Here is a 23,970-nt window from a genome sequence, read left to right as displayed (position 1 = left end):
CTGTGGAAGATTTGAATCCAGCAGCATGAAATCTATCAATACTGAAGATACGCAATATGCGCAGGTCGCACTCAGGCAAGTAGCATTATAAGGTGCACTTTGTCTGTGTTGAAATGAAAAGATACGTACATTACCCATGATACTTACGCTGTTTACTTACGCTTTGAGCGGGATGCACTTTCGGCGTAGTTACATCTGCTCTTAGAAGCCACGGACTGGCTTATACTGTGTGTGGTGGGGGAGAAGCCAAAGGGGGGGTGACCTGTCCTGGGGGGGGGGGCTTGATCTCTTTGCAAGTGTGATTGTTGCTGTTTTCACTGGTTGCCACCTTCGCCTTGAAGTCAGTGTGGGTCAGTGGTGAGTCTCTCTCTGGCTGCCCCAGAAACAATGGGAGGTTTTGCCTTGGATTTGCCACTCTCTAGATGCACATTATGGATCGCCTGCTCCCATTCATTCCAATGGGCAGATGGGGGGACCCGCATATCTCGGGGGGCCCTGACCCAATCGTCACAAAACTTGGGGGCTATTGCAAGTAGAGTCCCCTCAAGCTACACTGAAAGTTTGGGACCTCTGCCTCCAAAAATACCCCCCCCCGGAGCCGTGGAAAGCCATGAATGTGTTTTAATGGCTTTATTCCAATGGGCAATTTTGGGGGGGACCCCTTCTGGCCCTCATATCTCGGGACCCCCTGACCCGATCTTTACAAAACTTGGGGGCTCTTGCAAGAAGTGTCCCCTCAAGCTACACTGATAGTTTGGGACCTCTACCTCCAAACATGCCCCCCGGAGCTGCGGAAAGGCGTGGATGTGTTTTTAATGGCTTTAAATGGCCGAATTTATTTGCGAACTCCGAATTGCGTGCCGAATTCCACTTATCTGAATCGGGGTAGTTCGGACTTCGGCATTTCCTGAATAAAAATGAACCAAATTTTGCCGGATCTGAATTTTACCGAATTTTTTTTTAACAGCCCTACCCTGCTGTTCTCTACTTTTAAGGAGTCTCAAAGAGGCTTACAATCACCTTCCCTTCCCCTCCCCACAACAGAGACCTTGTGAGGTAGGTGGGGCTGAGAGAGTTCTGAGAACTATGACTAGCCCAAGGTCACCCAGCAGGCTTCATGAGGTGGAGTGGGGAAACCAACCCGGTTCACAGAGTCTGCCGCTCATGTGGAGGAGTGGGGAATCAAATCCAGTTCTCCAGATTAGAGTCCACTACTCTTAACCACTATGCCACGCTAGCTCTCAATAGTATTTAGGTTAGCAGTTAATAACACACAGTTTAAAAATCCAGGCTAGAGTGGTTTCTATCCATCAGCTGTCCCTATTAATCTGTTGGCACAGGATAGCCTTAAGCTACTTCCCAACTCTGTGGTTTGTCTAGGACAGCCTTGAAAAGATCAGCTTTTTCTCTTGCCCAAAAAACTTGTCATCTCCTGCAAACTTCGGACAAAATACATTCAGTTGGAATCTAATTAAAATGGACAAATGGCTTTTGATTTGGCAGACAAATGGCTATGCTCAGGCACTTGAACACGGAGGAAGGTGCCCGCAATTTCAAGCCATCTAGTTGACTTCTCCATGACCCTAATCTGCAATCAACAGCTCTGTGAATTCCTAATCACATCAAAGTCTTGCTGTGCAAGAACTGTCAGCTGGATTACAGCTGCTTCAAGATGCCACATACCACATTCCAGATGTTCATCATGCTAGAAAGTAGGCATCCTGTTGCCTATACAGACTGAAACAGTTCTATGGAATACACATTTTAAAAAAGAAGAAGAAGAAGAAGATATCCTCCACAGAATAAAAATTAAGAATAAAATAAAAGATAGTATTAGTGGCTTTGTATTAAAAAGTCTGTATGCTAAAGATCCCTTTTTCAGACCGGCTGTGTCTCTGCCCTCTTCAGTTGGTGGACTCTTTTGTACATATCCTTTTGCACTGTCCTTACGTATACCAACTTAGGCTAAAATGGATTGTACCATGTTTTAACAAATGGTCCACATCTTCTCAAGCAACTTTGGAACAAAAGGTTCAGTTCCTCTTAGAGGACTCTGACTCTCAGCAGATCTATTTTGTCTCTCATTTTTTGGAGGCTGCATAGAAGAGGAGGAGGGAGATGTTTTTAGAGACGGGTCTTATTTAAGTTTTATGGTTTTATTGTTTCAAGACCTTGGTCTAAGAACAGGGGGAAAGAAAATGAAATGAAATGAATTGTATTAAAAGTTTTTAGGACACTACAAGAAATCCTAAATCCTAAATCAACTGACGTCATGTGTAAGAGTGGGGAAACAAACCCAGTTCACCAGATTAGAGTCAGCCACTCATGTAGAGGAGTGGGGAATCAAGCTCGGTTCTCCATATTAAAGTCCACTCCTCTTAACCACTTAACCAGCTGGGTGACCTTAACCAGCTGGGTGACCTTGGGCAAGTTACAGCTCTCTTAGAGCTCTCTCAGTCCCACCTACCTCACATGTTGTCTGTGGTGGGGAGGGAAAGGGAAGGTGATTGTAAACAAGTTTGAGTCTCCCTTAAGTGGTAGAGAAAGTCAGCATATAAAAACCAACTCTTCTTCTTCTTCTACACCTCGCTGAGCAGATGGGAGGGGAGCAGAACTCGATTGGTCCAGCTGATAAATGTTCACAAAGTCCTACATCAGTACAACTGCACATTTATAGTGCTCTAGGCACACGGTCAGCCTACATCTGTAGGGATGGGCCACTGGGGAAGGTCCCAGTGCATCAATGGCCTGGGGGGCTGCCCCAACCCCTGAGCAGTCTCATGTGAAGTGGGGAGGAGCCACTGTCATTGTGAGGTGGTGGCTCCTGTGAGTCAGTGGGAGCTGCTACTGTTGCAAGTCGGCAGCCTCCACCTTGTGGTAGCCAAGGGCCCCCACCCCATGCTCTCATACTATTTCAGGAATGCATGTATAATAGAACCCTCTTGGTGGTATGCTTCCCTCCCTCCCATATGAACCTTATCTTGTCTTCTAGCTGGACAATGTCCATGAGGGAAGGAATAAGTCATTCAAACACACATTCAAAGAATGCTGTAAGATCTCACCACAGGGAAGTAGCTCTTGTGCCTTTGACAATAAGTGAATAAATCATGGATTTTAAGAGTAGAAATGCCCTGTCCTGGATAGCCCAGGCTAGCCTGATCTTGTCAGATCTAAGAAGCTAAGCAAGGTCAGCCCTGGTGGATGGGAGACCACCAAGGAAGTTCCACATTGCTACACAAAGGCAAGGAATGACAAACCACCTCTGAACGTCTCTTGCCTTGAAAACCCTATGGGGTCGCCATAAGTCAGTTGTGACTTTATGGCAAAAAACCAAACAAATCAAAAGGGTAGTAATACCAGTCAGACATAATTACATTAACCTTTTTTATACTTTTTTAAATGAAATGCAGCCACTGAGGCTGCACCTTAAAGGAAAAGACTCATCTAGGGCAATGAATGCTACATAATCCTTTCCCCTTATGCCATTTTATCCTGCTGAGAATCTCTCTCCCAGTCTCTTCTACCAGCTTTCCAAAGACACACATGAACACACAGTCTGTCTCTGTGTCTGTCTCTGGGTCTCTGGTAATTTTCTAGCTGATAGCAGAGAAAAAAGATCCTTTGTTGGGGATTTTCCCTTGCGGAATCAGGTTGCAAATCAATCTTTATTGCAGTACATTCTCAAATACACTGTTGTTTCACCACTATCTGATCCTGCTTGGCGACTTTCATTATTAAGTGTCCAGAATTATAGATGAAATGCAAGCCATTGCCTTTATCAATGTTTATTGTCTTGCAACACTTTAGGTACAATCCAGCCAAAGCTAATGTCCAGTGCCTTGCCTGTTTCCCCCTCACTCCTCCCTTTGGGAGGCTGCTACAACTTCCCCAGTCTCATAGCTAAGCTCTTAGTGCGTTGCTTGATTTCAGTGGTGTAGATACAGGACAGGGGCTGAAGAAGTTCCTCTCTGGGAATGGGATGTTGTCTGCTTGTAGGAATGTATTTGAATTCAGTATGTTCTGATCATATATACAATTACAAACTACCATAAATCTCTAGTGTTTGCCATATAAAGGAAACTAGTATATAAAATGCTGTGGGCCGCCTTGGTGGTATTTTTTATTCTTCTAGTTTCTACTGTCAGGTTTCCCATTGCTTACCAGTAGTAGTAGTAGTAGTAGTAGTAGTAGTAGTAGTAGTAGTAGTAGTAGTAGTAGTAGTAGTAGTAGTAGTAGTTTTATAATTGCTTTTCCTAGCCATGCTGTCTAGCAATGTGCACAAGGTTGCATATAAGGAAAAGAAAAAGGACACCAGCAAATTGGGCACAAGGGAAAGGCCTGTGGAACACAGAATTGCAAGCTGCTGCATAAATATGCATGGCATGCTTGCCACTTGACAACTATCAGTGTTGGTCTTGCTATGGGGGTTAGCATCTTTGTGCCAAATTTCCTCACACCCATCCATATATTTCAGTAGAGGTGACAAGGCGAATCCTGCCTGTTTTCCCCATCACTTGCTTCAGCCATCATTGGCTGGGATCAAGATTGAGGAAACTCACTGCATGATGGGCAGGATTCACAAGGTACATTTTCCCACTCTTTCTAATAGCAACCACTGGGGCAAGGGCTTTCTCAGAAGTTGCCCCATCAATGTGAAATGTCTTGTCCCAGGAGATGTGTACTATCTAATTATCTGCTTCCTGCTAGAGCAAAAATGCTAGTTTATTTTATTAGATGTTTATGTGTTCATGTAAAACATCTTCAGGGACCTGATTTCTCTCTCTCTCTCTCTCTCTCTCTCTCTCTCTCTCTCTCTCTCTCTCTCTCTCTCACACACACACACACACACACACACACACACACACACACAGAAGATAAAAATCATAAAAAATAAACCCATTAAAATTAACAACCATTAAAATCAGCCAATAAATCCAGAAGCATAAAAGTGCATAACAAATCAGTGCATAAAAAACACTGATCCTCACAACAGTCCTCAGGTTACAAGTTGATTGTAAAAACAATTGGAAAGATCAACCCCCTAGATATCAGTATGGCTAAAAAAGAACTGTTTTGACCTGGTGCCTAAAAAAAGAGTAGATTAGGTGCTAGGCGAGCCTCAAGGGAGGAGGAGGTTCCACAGGTGAGATGCCACAATTGGAAAACCCTGAGTCTCATCATCGCTTCAGCAACAAAGACAGCTGGGGTTGTGAGAAGGATCCCAGCTGGAGGACTGGATAGTAGAGACAAACAAACAAACCAAACTCCAAGCACTATACCACACAAACTCTAGTGTGTAGTGGCCAAGGCTCAGCCGTAGAGCATCAGCTTTGGAGTCTCATGTTCAATCCCTGGCATCTCCAGTTAAAAGGATCAGATTGTAAGTGATGTGAAAGACTTATACCTGTGACCCTGGAGAGACATTGCCGGTCAAAGTAGACCTGGATAGATCAGTCATCTGATTCAGAATATGGCAGATTTATGTACTCTAAGACCAGACCTTTGAAAGATTAACCTTGTGACATGAAGAATTGATCTTGCTATTGCTTATCTTTGTTCTGACTATTTTTGTTCATTGTAAGAGTAGTTTGAACTTTATTGTGTACTGTGTTCACTGATTATTTTTATACTGATTTTCTAAGTTCTCGTGGAAGTTACAACTACAAACTAATACTATAATACTATGACTAATAAACTAATATTACTTTGTAGAAGGCTTTCACGGTCAGAGTTCATTGGTTCTCGTAGGTTATCCGGACTGTGTAACCGTGGTCTTGGTATTTTCTTTCCTAGGAAAGAAAATACCAAGACCACGGTTACACAACCCGGATAACCTACGAGAACCAATAATATTACTTTATTTTAATGATTCTGCTCGAATGGTCGATAGGTCTTGACCACACTAGAGGACAATGGCCAAGATATTTAATATATCCCTCTTATCCTTCAAAATAGGCAGCCAATAAATATATAAATTTTGCAATCATTACCATCTCCAAATTATTTGTTATTAACAAAATTTCAGAAAGAGTGAGTGCCTTCTTTCCAAGATCAAATGACTCAACTAGTCTCTGTCTATCAACCTCAAATAATGGACAATGAAATAACAAGTGACTTATTGTACCTATACTGCCAGACCCACAAGGGCAGAGACTTTTGGAAAATGGAACTTTACTAAATCTGCCCTTCAACTCAGGTGACTGAAGAGCATTCAATGAGGTCATCATGTAGGCTCCCCTATACTTGGGAAAGGTTAACGGATTTAAGTACTCTGACATACTTTGTGGGAAAATACCCCTATAGAGGGTGAAGCAAACTCTCCATGCTCTATTGTGCACGCTATTGCGATCTAATAAAATCAAGCTTTTTAAAATCTGAGCCACCGCCCTCCTTTCCCCAAGTTCTTTTGTAGTATCTATCAAGAATCCTAGCTGCTTAGCCTTTTCATCTGCCATTTGTTTCCACAGTGACTTACTGCCAACTCAGCTTGTATTGCTATATTGGCAACACATTTGGGTAAACCAGTGACTCATCTTAAGAACTTAAACAGCGTAGTTTCAATAGAACCATTTATTCCATTTATCCAAACTGAGACCCCATATAGTAGTTGAGGGACTACCTTATCCTCAAATATTTTTATAGCTGCTGATATGAACTGCCCTCCTTGTCTGAAATAAAACTCCATAATTCCATTAATTACTCCATTCACTTTTCTTTTAGCCATTTTTATATGGTAGTTCTAGTTCAATCTGGCATTAAACAAAAGGCCCAAATAAACAAAGTTGTCCAACAGTTCAATCTCTTGACCCTTCACCTTCCAAGACAACTTCTGGTATCTTTTCTTCTGACTAAACACTATGATCTTAGTCTTCTGGGCATTTATGATCAAATGCTCATTTTTGCAATTTTCCTCTAAACTAGAGATTAATTTGCTCAACTCATTGGCTGCCCACGACAAAAGTGCCATATCATCTGCATACAACAGAATTGGAATCTTATTATCAGCCAATATGGGATGATGCTGGGAACAAATCATTTGTAGTCGAGCTGTTAAATCTCTTATATATAAAATAATTAATAAAGGGGCAAGGGAACAATCTTCTCTTACCCCCTTAATGGAATCTCTCCAGACAGTCCCCCCTCCATTCCCACATCAAATCCTGGCTGTAGGCCACTCATACAGCTTAATTATCAGCCACAATAGGCGCCGGTTGATAGATGTTTGAGATAATTTTTCCAAAATACGTGGGTGGGATACCGTATCAAAAGCCCCTTGCAGATCAATAAAGTCGACAAATAAACTTCCATGACTTCCTGAAACATATTTATGTATTAAACGGGAGAGACACAAGTCAGTTGTTGAATAGCCCTACCAAAATCCAGCCTTCTCTGGGCCCAAGACGTCATGTTCTATAACCCAATCTAACAGCATCTCCTGTAAGTATAACGTATATAATTTTGCCACAAGTATAGCATATATAATTTTGCTACATCAGGCTAATTGGATGGTATGAGGAGGGATCTCTCCTATTACCTTTCTTAAAGATTTGTACAATTATGGACTTGGCCCATGTTGCTGGAAAATGACCTGTTTCGTTTATTCTTGTAAACACAAAACTAATATTATAATTAGCAATGCAACAGCAAGAAATAGATGACAAATTGAATAAATATATTTAATTATACTGCATCATACTGCATTACATTACGAAAACTATATCACAATAAATATTTCAAAATAACTCCATTTACAACATTAAACTTATTGTAGGCATTTTAGAAGAACTGCAGACAGTGCACAGCAAAGTTTACATCAACCCATTCAATATTCTCCCTCATATTGTCTGTGTTTGCTAAAATCAATAAATGCACATCGGTTGTATAAGGTTTTCCCAACCAACTTCCTGTAGACTGCATTACATATAAATGGTTCCCAAGTCTATAACAAACTGAAGACACTGTGAGGCCATTTGAAACTTTTCCCTTCTATGAACTTTCAGGGACAATTTTGTTGTTTCACATCTATGAATAGCGTGCACAGAAACGGATACCTTCTCTTCCTATGGCATGTATGTCTTGATAGGCCTTGCTTGAACTCCTCATCAATTGATTGCAATTTACTTCCCACATTCTCTTCCACAGCAGGATTATGGCAGTGGACTTCTTATCCATTGGGCTTTGATTGTCTTGCAGAAATAAGATCACAAGGAGCCATTTCAGATGTGCAATGAATAGTATCTATCATGGGAGGGAGATCGTATAAATTGTCCATATTACTGGAGGGCGGGGGATTACTGTGCTCCTGTGATTAGCACAGACAAGACTGATCCAAGGATATATTCATTTATAAAAATTAGTTTGCTCTTTAAGAGGATAGTCATTCATACAGAATTTTGGAAGATCCCCACTGTATTACCGCTGCAAGAAACCAAGAGAGTGATGTGACTTTTTGGGTGATTACTGGTTCATTCCCAAAACTGAGATGGCTCATCAACACAGGTTGGAATCTACAGACCAGGAAATATCTGGTGGGAGTCAATCTGCCTTTGATATTAGTCAAGGACTTGTCCTATGTCTCATATAATGATCCAGTAAGGGAGGGGACTAGCAATTTTGAATAGACAAAACGATGTAGAGGATTTTTTTCCCCCTTACATGTTATGTGGAAATAACACTCTTCACTATGTACAGAGAAGAATTTAATATAAGACTGGAAGAGAGCATTTCATTACTAAATCTCAGAACAGAAACACTTCCCTCTCCCATCATTTTAATCCACGATTGCCATGTCTTGCATGTTACCCAAAAACCAGATATGTGTCTGCTTTCTCTTCAATGCTCCTTTATTTTTCTGAACCAAGGTTGGAACTATGTGTATGTGTGTGTAAAGGGCTGCCAAGTCACAGCTGACCTATGGCGACCCCAGCAAGTACTTTCAAGGCAAGTGAGAAGCAAAGGTGGTTTGCCATTTCCTTCCTCTACAGCGTCTTCCTTGGTGGTCTCCCTTCCAAGTGTACCAATCCTGCTTAGCTTCTGAGATCTGATGAGATCAGGCTGTACCATGCCACCTTCCCTCCCAAGATTGGAACTACATGATTCCAAAAAAGCAAAAGCAAAGAAAAACAAATCAATAGTGCTGCCACTTGAAATGGTGGCTCTAGCATCCAATGCTTCCCTTCTATTGAGTAAAAAGTACCTTATATCCTGATATAATTTGGTGTACATTTCTACTTTGACAGCCCATGAGGTAAGCAGTGAATGCATAATTTGATGTCTTAGCCTTATTTACTACTCACTGTAATTTAGTACACATTGTAATTTACTACACATTGTAATAATGCATAATATGACATCATAGCCTAATTTACTACACAGTTTCTTGATATCTGTAATGTCACTCTGATGTGTTTTGGAAGTGCTAGTGTTCTTCCCCTTAGGCCATTTTTCCTAATAATAAATAATTGCTTAAATGTCCATTGGATTTTATTAATCAATTTAATGAGATAGACAGTGGAAGATGATATATAGATCCCTTGTTATGTAAAATCTCTTTAGAAGAGGCTTCCTCCCCTTTTAAAGGTGTGCCTAGCTGAAATTGCTGTGTTGTTATTGCTATGGTACATAGTAGTGTCTTCCAATAACGTATAAAGAGCAAGACACCGAGAACATCCACGTCAGGAAAAGTAGTACATACACAAAAGGATTTGTTTCTTGTCCATTTTGAACTGATCATACCATTATCTAATGGCAGTGCTAAAATTTTGAGAACATTCTGCTAAGGTAAGTACAAACATTGAGAGGATGGATTAAGAGTAAACAAGAATAAATTATTCATAAATACCAGATTCCACCTAAGCTTCAGTGTGAGGGAAATCACTTAACTACACAGTTTATTTGAGAATGATCATATCATGCTCAGCTGCCCTGCTGGCAGATGTTGAGCTCCTGTGGCTGCACTGTGCTTGGGCAAGGATCCTGTGAACAATAATAGTTATTCTCTGGCTCTGGGGTAACATCCAGCCAATCGAGCACTCCAATTTCTTTTGGCCAGGGCCTTCTGCCATCACCATTTCTGCAAAGTGAGAGTGTCCCCTGGGGGGCTATGGGTCCAGGTCTTGCCCAGCAGAGCCCTGGTGACTATTTAAGGGACCGTTGGCAAGGTCTCCATTACATGCTCAGGCAGGGTGGCTTCTGGAGCTGCTGGACCATTGTCAGCAGGTGCCTCAGCCATGTTAGGCTCTCCCTGGTCCTGCTGGTCCTCCTAGGTTGGTGGGCCTTGGCTCCTCAGGCTCTTCCTCTGAGGACTGCGAGTCTGAGCCTTTGAACATGTCTGCAGGGGTCATGGCAAGGTTAACTGAACATAACAGGGGCTTCTACCCCCCTTCCTGGTCAGAATGGAGGATCACCCACCCCCTGCACCCATTGTCCACCATTGCTCTGAGCACCAAAGAATATGATGCCAGTGAGCGCAGGTCCTTAAAAATGTGTACATTCCCATTCACACAGAACGCAAAGATGCTTTAACTGCAGTTTCCCTAAAAAGTTCATATCAAACCAGACTTAGGCAAAAATTACATCAAAACAAGTTGTCAATATAAATTCAGCTAAGACTACAACAGTTATCATCATCCATGATGTACCTATTAGTTAGATTTAAACTGTTATATTAGATATTAAACTGTTTGAGGCCTGGAAAGCACTGATTAATTCAAAGATCATATCAGTCGTAAGGATGACTTTTCTGTGCCTTTCCTTTTCCTTATTGTTCAACAGTTGTATTGCATCACAACTGCTAGCACAAATCATAAATATGTGCCTTGAGTTAACCACAAAATTACTTGAAAATATCAAAATCACACTTAAATTAAAATGTTAAATTGACCAGTGTGGCATAGTGTTTAAGAGCGGTGGACTCTAATCTGGTGAACTGGGTTGGTTTCCCCACTCCTCCACATGAAGCCAGCTGGGTGACCTTGGGCTAGTCACAGTTCGCTCAGAATTCTGTCTGCTGTGGGGACGGGAAGGGAAGGCAATTGTAAACTGCTTTGAGACTCCTTAAAGGTAGAGAAAAGTAGGGTACAAAAACCAACTCTACTTCTTCAAGTTACCCCTCCACACAGTATGGTTCTTTTTAAAATTGTATTGCCTTTCATTAACGCAGAAAATTTGGTAATCCTATTCCAGTAAGGTTGCCAGCTCCAGATGGGAAATACCTGGAGATTTTGTGGGTGGAGCCTGAGGAGGGTGGGGTTTGGAGAGGGGAGAGACTTCATTGCCATAGAGTCCAATCACCAAAGCGGCCATTTTCTCCAGGGAAACTGATCTCTGTCACCTGGAGATCAGTTGTAATAGCAGGAGATCTCCAGCTACCACCTGGATGTTAGGAAAACAGCACTGGAGATAAAGTGTACAATGGTAACAAAGTTCTTATATTGTGCTTAAATGACAACAACATACAAAAGTGGAATTCATAAACACTAACACATCACAAATATATACAATATATACAATACATGTTTGATGCAGTCTCTGTGCAACAGAATAATGCAATTTTCTTGGTATATATTTGTAGCCAATATGTCTTTAAATGGTCCAAAAGGTACACATTCAAACAATCCCAAAAGTTCATGTATTGGGAGTAGATGGGGGACGGCCGTTTCAAGGTCTTTTCTTCAGCCCCAAATTCATTCAAAGTTATGTTTCCAAGTAATTTTTAACTAGTACACCATCAGACTAATTTACTGGTTCCCCGAAGGATACTCCAAAGTGTAGCAGCAAGCTATGCTTGTTGTAAGCTCAATGCAAAACAGCTGCTTGGAATTACTTGGAAACATAACTTTGAATGAATTTGGGCCTGAAGAAAAGACCTTGAAATGGCCGTCCCCCATCTACTCCCAATACATGAACTTTTGGGATTGTTTGAATGTGTACCTTTTGGACCATTTAACGACATATTGGCTACAAATATATACCAAGAAAATTGCATTATTCTGTTGCACAGAGACTGCATCAAACATGTATTGTATATATTGTATATATTTGTGATGTGTTAGTGTTTATGTATTCCACTTTTGTATGTTATTGTCATTTAAGCACAATATGAGAACTTTGTTACCTTTGTACACTTTATCTCCAGTGCTGTTTTCCTAACCATATTGATATAGGCACGGAGGTGCCCTCCATTTCGGATTGTAACCACCTGGATGTTGGCAACCCTATATTCCAGACTCCAGTAAAACCTTTTATTTTAGTTTTGTGTGTGAAATGCAATCTGATTTGAACATAAACTAATAAATTAGATTTTATTGTAATCCTGTGTTAGAATCCAACGTTAACCACAGGGCTACAACCAAAATAGTCTTCCACAATAATCAGAGCAATTAGGCACAATGGTTGTTAATAATTTACTTTGATTGCGGCCTAATTCCAGCAAATGTAGTCTATGCATGAGATTTAAATGAGTTTTAACTACATGGAAGGTTTGAAGAGGCTGCATTATTCTCTAATTAAGATCAACTGGGACATAAACAGATTCTGACACTAAGTGCTAAATTTCTGTAGAAGACCATTTTTGCATTCATTCGAATTTACAAAAATAAATAGATTTATTGGTAAATGTTGTGAAGAAAAACAATGTAACATTTGCACTTGCTGCTTCACGTTTAAATTGTTTTTGTTACTACAAGATGAATATTTGTTATTGTTCCTAGAAAAGCGACTGTCCCTCCATAATTCTTCTGCCCCTCCGACTACAATAACTGATAACCTTAGGAGTTTCTGCTGACACAATTTAAATTTCAAATTATTTAGCCTGAGGGAGGTAACTAACTACCTTCATTTCTGTCTTGACAATGTGAAAGCATGCCAAGTCTTGCCCTGAAGGAGAACATATCACAGTGAATTGGAATCAAAAGCGTATACCCCTTGCTCATCACAGATGCATCCTCACATTTTGGGTGGACTTTGATCATGTCCTTTAGCCATCAAGATACACAATAGCACCGACAATGTTGGACAAATCATTGGTTTTCCACCCTTACAGTACAGTCCGAAGCAGAGTTATACTTTTTTAAGCTCATTGACCTCAATGGATTTAAAACGGCTGTAACTCTGCTTAAGACGGCACTCTAAAGGTGACCAGTGTAACTTTTGTTATAAACTATTAACTGGGCCCAAGTTACTAACTACACACCCCTAAGACACATATCTGTTGTGTTGATAACATTCCTATTAGTAGGGTTGCCAACTAGCTGGAGATCTCCTTATATTACAACTGATCTCCAGCCGATAGAGATCAGTTCACCTGGAGAAAATGGCTGCTTTGGCAATTGGACTCTATGGCATTGAAGTCCCCTCCCCAAACTGCACCCTCCTCAGGCTCCACCCCAAAAACCTCCAGCCGGTGGCGAAAAGGGACCTAGCAACCCTACCTATTAGGGTTGCCAGTACCGGGTTGGGAAATACCTGGATATTTTGGGTGTGGAGTTTGAGGAGGGTTGGGTTGGAGAGGGAAGGGACTTCAGTGCCATAGTGTCCAATTGCCAAAGTGACCATTTTCTCTGGGGGAACTGTCTTCTATCGCCTGGAGATCAGTTGTAATAGCAGGAGATCTCCAGCCACCACCTGAAGGTTTGCAACCCTAATCCCTATACTTATGATAAACTTTGGGATTTTTTTCTTCAGTTCAGTATATCAAAAGGTTGGCCTTTGAACCTTCCTGCAACATCTTGTCCTTCACTGCTAAAATTATGCACACACATATACTCGCACTCAGAGAAATAAATCTTACATGGTGCCAGGCACAGAAGCAGGGAAATTAAACGCATATTTATAAATTATTCTCTTGGAGACATGTATAAATAGGAAGAAGCGGCATAGGAGGAAGCTTGATATGCAAAACAATTCACATAAACCCACTTTCATAAAATATCCCCGTTATCCAGAAGATAAAGCTTTCAAAACAACCATATACAGATCATAATGTTTCTCAGAGAATTTGAAAGTGTTCTTATTGTTGAAAACTGAAGTACATACCATAATCTAATTCAGATACTGACATATCATAAGAAGCAGAATTTATTTATGTAGCACTGACCGCATCCTGATCCTTTTAGAAGTCCAAGGGATTTAATATTTTTTTCTAGTTAAATGTAGTTCTACTTCTATTCTCTATTCCACTTAATGATAAAAGGTACTGGAGTGATCATCCTAATCCTAATCATCCTAATTACATCCTAATTACAAAATCATCCTAATTACAAAATATGCCTTAATATCCCTATAACATCTCTGGATCCACCATGACAATAACAGAATGATGAATGGCTTGAAACAACTTCAGTATGAGCAGCAGTAAAAACATTCTGTACAACAGGTTCTAAGCTTTGTTCTAGAACAACGTGAGGCCAGGTATTTAAGGGCAAGTCCACCAATTACTAATTCCTTGATACACACAAGAGAATGTCTCTAAATTATAAATTCAGTTACTGCAGCCCCTGATAAAATTAATAGGCATGCAGTGCCATTAAAAATAGCATGGTTGTGTACGGCTCAAAGTATGTTCTTTGAGTCCAGCTTAGATGCTCTGAAACATTCCACACAGTAGTAATGTCTTTATGGATGCAGCCACACCAAGGAAGAAACATCTGGTATGGAATGACCATGCTAACTGGTGCTTGCTATCCAGCCCAGCAGGCCATTTTTATTTGCCAAAATCATGCACATTGCCACGTTTCCTAGGCAGACTTTGTTTGCGGGGGTGGTTTGCCAGTGCCTTCCCCAGTCATCTTCCCTTTACCCCCAGCAAGCTGGGTACTCGTTTTACCGACCTTGGAAGGATGGAAGGCTGAGTCAACCTCAAGCCGGCTACCTGAAACTGACTTCCGCCGGGATCAAACTCAGGTCGTGAGCAGAGCTTTATGACTGCAGTACTGCTGCTTACCACTCTGCGCCACGGGGGTCTGAGGGAAGGCTTAGGCTGTACATATACATCCAGCTATCTCTTGTGCTAAGAGGGACAGCATTGCTGCCTGTTTTCCTCTATCTGATCATACATATGCTTCCACAGGGATGAATTATAGGCATTTAAACTCTGCCTATTGCAAAATAATACAATTACTCTAAATAATACACCAGCAGCCACATGAATTTGTTTTACTGCAATAAATACCAGAGATTTTGATATACCAATAATATATGGTTGCATACATGGCATTAATCTCTTATCTATGGATTAACACACACACCCTTGCAATCTGTGGAAATCCTCTATGGGATTCAAGCCATAAAAATGATTTTTTCCCCTTAGGTCTTGAAATTACATGAATAGGATGGGATCCTATTTAGGTTTGTGCCATGCCCACAGAACCCTCTCTAAAAGAACAGACAGTAGATGATGTGCCACCTCCAAAATTGTTGGTATAGAACAGCAGTGTTCATTGCCTTTTTCCTCACCTTTTAATTCAATAATTTGGGGGAGCAATGACATAGTTACATTGGGGAGTGGCCGTGGCTCAGTGGTATAACATCTGCTTGGCATGCACAAGGTCTCAGCTTCAATCCTTGACACCTCCAGTTAAAAAGAACAGGTACCAGGTGATGTGAAAGATCTCCACCTGAGACCCTGGAGACCTGTTGCCAGTATGAGTAGACAATACTGACCTTTATGAATCAAGGGTCCAATTCAGTATAAAGCAGCCTTATGGGTTCATCTACAAGTTCCCTCTAAAACGAATCCTTTTGGTGATAGAATCCTAAACCCATTTGGAAGACAGTTGATGGAGACAGCACCTCACATCTCCAAAAATGTTGAAAGCTCTTGAATCACTACTCACAAAGTAGAACTAGAGTAGACAGGCAGCTCATTGCCTTGAACAGATGACAGCAACTGAAACTTAGAGCAGTTACAAAATTATCCAAAAAGCCAGTCAGAATAAAAATATTTTGATATGTCTCTCCTCTGAAAGTGTTGAACACTAGCAGACCTCAGCTGAAAGGGAATTCAGCTTTTTAAGATACTTTGAATTAGACCCACTAGCAAACTTTCAGCTATTACAAATTACACTACATGAATCATAAAAGTCATAATTTCATTTGTGGCTAAACCCATGGGTTACGTTCTCTAAAGAAATTTGTCAGATGCTGAACGTGCATTCAGATTCACCCATGAAGGAAAGTATATAATTTTACATTACAATCCTTAAATATTTAAACGCCCAACTGAAGCTTTCTTGGGGTTTGCTGATCAAGCTATATATTTCTCGTATGCTGTTTCTTCTTTCCATGTAATGTTGGTGGCAGCCCATAGAGTTTCCAGTTTAATTATATCAGTGCCATCTATACATAAAATAAGATTAGATTAGATTTATTGGATTCATATTCTACCTGGCCTGGATAAGAAAAATACACTAATAAAGCAGCTATACAATAAATGGAAGATATAAAGGAAAGGGTGCCAATCTATAGCAAAATTACAAAATGCTACCCAGGCATACCTAAAAACTTAAATCCTAAGAAAATTATTATTTTAAAAAGCCATTATTTTAAAAAGCTGGGGATTGAACCTGGGACCTTCTGCATGCCAAGCAGATGTTCTACCACTGAACAACAACCCCTCTCAAACAGGAACAGGACATTCTTCTGGCAGGTGATGGGGATATTAAATCATTCAAGGATGAAGCTGTTTCTAGCAGCACAGTTTCACACAGGATTGGAAAATGTACACCATAGGCTAAAATCTATAGGCCAAGAGCCCTTTCACTGTTGTCCTTTGGCTCTTGCCAAAGGCTCATGCTTTTGGAAAAGCTAGGGGAGAAGAGCCAGTGTGGTGTAGTGGTCAAGAGCGTCGGACTCTAATCTGGAGAACCAGAGTAGATTCCCTACTCCTCCACATGCAGCCTGCTGGTTGACCATGGGCTAGTCAGTTTCTCAGAACTCTCTCAGCCCCACCTACCTCACAAGGTGGCTGTTGTGGGGTGGGGGAAAGGAAGGGAAGGTGATTGTAAGGTAATTGTAAGCCACTTTAAGATAAAGTGGGATATAAAAACCAACTATTATTAGTATTAGTATTATTGTGAGGATTCTCATTGGGGAGGAACAGACATTCATCCACAGCTCATATTTTCCATTCCCTTCCCTTCTTCACACCTGAAAACAAGCCTAGGCTTAAATTTCCTGCCAAAAGGTCAGGGGCTGATGTTCAGTCACTGGTCTTGTTCCTACTATCATTAGGAAGTTTGAAATTTAGTTTCCTAACTTTCCTTTCTCATCCATTACCTTATCGAAGTAAGGATGAGTGCATTTCCCCTGATCTGCTCCATTATTGTTCTGATGTGTTGCTCTTTCTTGTGTTTTTCATCCTTCCTTAATCCTGGTTTCACTTTAATTATTTTGAAAATGTATTCTGTAGCATTGATACCCAAATCAGTCACTGTGTTGGGTACCCAAATCAGTCATGTGAAGAGTATCCTCCACATGCGTACAACCATCCGATACCCATGTTCCAGAGTAATTTATTTGGGACCACTGCAGTCTGATGGATACCTTTCCAATACAACAGAGAGAAAGATGAGACACAGAAAGAATCTGAAAAGAAATAAAATCCAAAAACCAAAACCAGCTATAAAACTGAAAGCCCAGGTAAAGGGTGAAAGTAAAGGAGCAAATGGTCATTCAGCAAGGATGGGCAAATGTTCAGGAAATAAACCTATTGCAACTTTGAGGAAGGAGGAATTGGGCACAGAACCCATGACAAAGTTGGAGGGGGTTGAGATGACCAATATATGAGCTTTGATGTGGAGAATTCTGGTATTGGCCCAATTCTATATAGAGCTCAGTATCTGCAACAGGATTGGATGAAGGGAGTGGATGCTTGTTTCCTATTGAATAGTTTGAATTTTGGGTGAGTTTAAGATGAAAGTGAAAGTCCAAATATGGCCATGCTAAGTGGGGTGATTATTTGTGCAGCTGACCAGCTCTGGCTGGTCCAACAAGCGTATTGATAATACCTTGAACTGGAATGACGGTGGCCTAGTCAAATTCTTCTGTTTACCATCTCATTACATCTTGAAAAGTTGAGTCTGCAAGGGGATGAATAATAAATAGTGATGTTAATAACACATGTTTGGTTCATCTGGGAAGTTAGAGTCAGATTTAATTGGAATAAATTAAAATATTTTTAATCAACTACACAATATTAGAGAAAATATTTGGTATAAAAATTGTAACAGCGCCAAATGATCAAGAAACATGCTTGTAATTTCCCACTGTCATACGTTATGATATTTTCCCCCCATGCTGTGAAGTGCCTAAGAAAAATTGTGTTCTAAGCAGACAGAAGACTATTGCTGATGTTCAACAGAAGAAGAATTGACTGTCACATTTGCTCTCAGTGAATACCACAGGGTTTTTGATATAGGATTTTTTTTAAAAACTGCTTAATTCAACATTTATGAGGATATTGAAGATAGATGAAAGGTGCAGGAACATACATCTTGCCAATCAATCTTCCTGTCAAGAAGGAGACCCTTAAAAAATGAAGAAGTTTGAGCTGTATACGTGGTTTTACTAGATAGAGTTGTTGAATTGCCTTGTATAATTAATCAAAACATGCTTGCCAGGACACCGTTTGGCTCATATTGTTTGGGCTTTGTTACGATAGAATATGGTGGTATAGTTTTTTTGCTGAGGCAAGAAAACTTTAGCAATGTTATGTGTCAGAAAGGGAATATAAAACATGCCTAATGAGCAAAAATTCTTGATCAGGGAGAGGAGGACAGGGGATGGGGACACTCATGTATTAAATCAAGGCATCTGTGTACAGAAAGCAGTATCTTGAAATTTTAGGCGTGTAGTGATCTTTCATTTGGATGGGAGACCACCAAGGAATACCAGGGTTGCTGTGCAGAAGAAGGCACTGGCAAACCACCTCTGTTAGTCGCTTGCCATGAAAACCCCCCAAAAAAGGGGTCGCCATAAGTCAGCTGCGACTTGCTGGCACTTTACACACACACACAGTGATCTTTCAGTATGTTTGAAAAAAACACAAGCAAAAGGTTTGTTAGCCAGCTGATGGACCTTCAACATCTGGAATGTTCCATTTTCATTCCTGAATTAAAATGTGGGAGGGGAAAAGAGTCACACCCTCCTAAATTCATTCAAGTCAATAGATTTAAGAATGGAGTAACTCTTTTTAGGATTACACTCTCCCCTAGACAGCGTTAGACAGACAATGTTGTTTACACACTACACATGTGATGGTACCAATCTCTGTTTGTGTTTTCCTTGATTTTATTTTACAAAAGTTTTATACTGTCATTTTTACATAACTGTTGCAGAAACAGGTAAAACGTTTAATGGTAATATAATATTTTGATTAAAAATTTTTAGTATGTGAACAAAAATATGACTGCCCATTTGTCATGGCGGTACTCCTTTTAGAAACTTCCATTTTTTTAATCGAAGCCATGACAAAATTTGAAGTTCCCTATGTGTGATGGCTCTACCCCATTTTCCATGTGAATGAGAACAATTGGCAGGAGGGAGGGAGGGAGGGAGAGAGAGAGAGAGAGAGAGAGAGAGAGAGAGAGAGAGAGGGAGAGGGAGAGGGAGAGAGAGATTTTTTTCAGTTGACAGCTCCAGGTGCCTGCAGGTGTGCTTATCATCTCCCACCTCGAGATTACCATAGATTACCAAGGAGAAGAGCCACAATACTGTAACCTGCCTCTTTGCCTAGGAGTAGGGTTGCCAACCTCCAGGTGGCACCTGGGAATCTCCCACTATTACAATTGATCTCCAGACAACCAAGAGCAGTTCCCCTGGAGAAAATGGCTGCTTTGGGAAGTGGACTCTATGGCATTATTCCCTGCTGAGGTCCTTCCCATCCCCAAACCCCACCCTTCACAGGCTCCACCACCGAAATTTCTAAGCATTTCCCAACCCAGAGTTGGCAACCCTACCTAGGAGCCTTTCTAAGACACTTCTTCTCCCTCTCTGGCTTCCTCTTCCCACTTCTCCTCCTGGCTGGCTTGGATTTCCTCTCTGCTCCTGCACCTTCTCCCTCCAAACAGCTTCTTATCATTTCCCTTTCCTTTCCTTTTTCTAGCCCCAGCTTCACACCTGGCCCTTAAGCTAAGCTTAAGTGTTTGGGGTTATTACAAAAAAAAAAAAAAAAGCTGACCCAGAACATCTAATTTCAGGTTTTCTTAACAGAGGGCTTGGGAGAGACAGCAGTAGGGTCCACTATTACAGGCTTGACAGTAGTGGGCAGTAGGCAACTACTCCATCGCACATTGGATAAAGAAGAAGAAGAGTTGGTCTTTATATGCCGACTTTCTCTATCACTTAAGGAAGAATGAAACCGGCTTACAATCACCTTCCTCTCCCCACAACAGACACCCTGTGAGGTAGGTGAGGCTGAGAGAGTTTGAAGAGAGCTGTGACTAGCCCAAGGTCACCCAGCTGGCTTCATGTGGAGGAGTGGGGAAACCAACCCGGTTCACCAGATTAGCATCTGCCGCTCATGTGGAGGAGTGGGGAATCAAACCTGGTTCTCCAGATCAGAGTCCACAGCTCTAAACCACCGCTCTTAACCACTATATCATGCTGGCTCTCACAAAGCCATTCTGGCCAGCACAGATAGAAGTTGGCCAGGAAGCCCTAAAGGCAGCATGGCACCTTTGCTTCATTTTCTTTATCCTTCATAAAAGCAAAAAGAGGAAAATTAATTATGTTCCTTTTCACTGTAACATAAGTTGAATTTGTTGGCTACTATAATAGTAGTTACTCAAGAAGACAAGATCTAAATATTGACATTGATCATAATGATGATGGCAATAAATAGTAGCCATGTCATCTTTCAAATGCTTATTTGGGGTGCAGGGAAATATTTTAAAGTTTAACTGAGCATCCCCAGAATGAAGTGGAAATTAACTCTAATTTCTAACATAGAAGCATATATCACAGTGACATTTGTATTGATTTTTGTCAGCTAATATGTTGTTACGTATCAAGTTATGTTTTCTGGGCTGAAATAAAAATCTAAGCCAAAAGAAAATTATATCCTAACTGCTCTGATCGTTTCCTCTTTGATCTTACACACAAGCAAATTGAAAATCCAAATTATTAAAAGAGCTTGGCTTCACATTGTACCAGTGGTACAGATAGTATTCAAATTAATCAGTTTTAGAGCTCCAAACATTTCTCTGGAGCCTAATAACAGATATATTGTTGTTCTGCTACATCCCATTTAGAAGTCCCCACTATTAAAACACAAAGACAAGGAAATGTGCTGTTCTATTCCCCCCACCCATATATTTATGCATTTATATCATGCTTGTATATAATACCAATGTAAATCCCTTTAGAATCCTGATATTATTATCAAGCTTAAACTATTCAGGTGCATTTGTTGCACCTGAGTCCTCTGTATTCATTACTCACAATGTGAACCCTCTGGGGACACTGATTTATCTATCATATTTGGGAACCGGCTGATGCTATAACAGGGAGGATGGGCTATAAATCCAAGTAAATAAAGATTAGCAAAATGTGGCGCCAGTTTTAGAAGAAATCAAAATAACAGCATGATGAACCATCCAATTTATATAAATATATTAAACAATACTATATAACCTATACACACAATACCTAACACTGCTATATAACCTTAATCTCAAACTAACACCTGAAGCTAAATATTGTAATGAATATGCTAACAGTATCATGCCATTAAAGGTGACTGAAACTGAACTGAACATGCTAACATAACTTATCAAACATCCACTGTCAAAGTCATATAATACAATCTCTCACAGGGAAATCAAGTCCAAATTGACACCAAATTGCTTGTCGTGCGCCACGTTCATAATGCAGCTGAGTTTCTTGTGGTGCACTACAGAGGCTGCTCTCTTAGTGCCGTGGTGAAAAATATGCACTTGCAGGTAAATCCCCGACGATTATGTAAACCCTCAAGACAGTAAGCTGATCCAGCAGACTTCACTTAAAAAGGTGGCAGCTCCTGAAGTCGAGCCAGACGGGGCTCCTGCAACAAGCTGCAACCAGCTCCTCCTGCTGAGCCGGCTGCTCTTTAAACTCAACAGGAGTCCAGTACAAAGTTGCCTGTTTTGAATTCCTTCATCAGGGCAATTTGGTGTGATATTACCAGAGTGGTTTTCCCAATGACAATGACAATTCCTGTACCACACTCACCCCCCCCCCAAAAAGCCAGTTTTAGAAGGGCAGGTTAGATTCAATTCAAAAAGCCAGTTTTAGAAGGGCAGGTTAGATTCAGTTCAAAAAGCCAGTTTTAGAAGGGCAGGTTAGATTCAGTTGCATAGAAAAGTGAGTAGGTCAAGATCTGACGGGGATGGAAGAAAAAAGGACTGTGGCTACAGATACAATTAGAGGTAAGTTCACGTGGTAAGTTCTACTTTCACCCTGGTTATTTTGTCCCAGAGAGGATTTGCAGGAGGAATTTACTGAGATAGATTTCAGGAAACCATCCTGTCATCTCACTATGTAAACAGCACAAACTTTTGCTAACCCGATAATTATAACTATCTGCCATATGGCTAGGTGGAGGATCAGAGATACTTGTGCACATGTTGTTTGCAGGGATTGGATGTATCAGATCACTGGCAAAATCCACATACTGATGCCCCGCAGGTCAACCCCAACTGCTAAATATTTCCTTCAAGAATGCCTCCATTTGCATCTGAATGGCAAAAGAGAGACACTCTCTTGGTAAGAGTGTCCCAATCTTACATGGCCTGGAGGTCAGGAAATCTACATATCTAATTCCCAAGTGTGGTCCCCATCTGTGGATACCCATATCCATGGATTGGGGCTACACTAACCCCGAACAGGTGTTTCTGCAGACTTGGAGGACCCCCTAGATCTGCAGAAAAATCTGACATTAAAAAAAACAAAACATTGAAAGGGTTTGGATTTCCTTCCAAAAATTTTTAAAAAATGTTCTCTGCATAAGCACAGAAAATGCACTTATCTTTTGAAATGGCAGTGGCCACTGCAGGGACCCACTCCAGGCATGGGCAGCCTTGGCTGCGGATGCCTGGAACAGCTCCTGGTCCGCCGGTGGGTGGCTGTCACCTGGAGCAGTTCTGGGCTTGGCCACCACATCAGCAGATGCCAAGAGAGGCTCCAGGCCCACCTGCTGCAGCGGGTAGATGGTGGGGGCATGGAAGGGAGGAGATGAGATCCCCTGCTAGTCTCATGGGCCTCCCACTTGTACAAAATAATTGCTGCACCATTTTCAGTAGCAGGACATTAGGGATGAGGGTCAATAGATAAAAGAACTGGGTCCATTGGGTTGGAGCCATTGTCTTCCTTCTGCTAAGTGAAGATTCTTGCATCAGAAGGAATCTCTGAATGAGATTGCTCTTGCCAATGGAGCTTAGTGGAAGGAAGTCATGCTGGTCGTAATTAGATGAGGAATAAAGAATAAAACTGCTGCTATCATACTGCCCTTGTGCAAATTTATGGTGAGACCACACATGGAATACTGTGTACAGTTCTGGTCACTAACCTAAAAAAGGATATTGCAGAGCTTGAGAAGATGCAGAAAAGAGCAACCAAAATGGTCAGGGGACAAGAGCAACTGCCCTAAGAGGACCAGTTTAAATGCATGGGGCTATTTAACTTGGAAAGAAGGCAGTTAAGGGAAGACATGATGGAGGTCTATTAAATTATGCATGGTATGGAAAGAGTGGACAGGGAAAAGCTTTTCTCCCTCCCTCATAATACCAGAATGCAGGGTCATCTGCTGATGCTGGAGGGTGAAAGATTCGAAACAGATAAAGGGAAGTATTTTTTCACACAACACAAAGGGCAAAAACACATGGTCGCTTTAGCCTCCTTTATTCCCTGTTTCAGCCAGGATTCAGCCAGGATTGAATGCATGCGTTTTGCTGAATGTGTGTTCGATCCCGGCTGAATCCTGGCTGAAACAGGGAA

This window comes from Euleptes europaea, chromosome 1 (assembly GCF_029931775.1).
Source record: "Euleptes europaea isolate rEulEur1 chromosome 1, rEulEur1.hap1, whole genome shotgun sequence".
Taxonomy (NCBI): domain Eukaryota; kingdom Metazoa; phylum Chordata; class Lepidosauria; order Squamata; family Sphaerodactylidae; genus Euleptes; species Euleptes europaea.
This window is presented reverse-complemented; position numbering follows the sequence as displayed.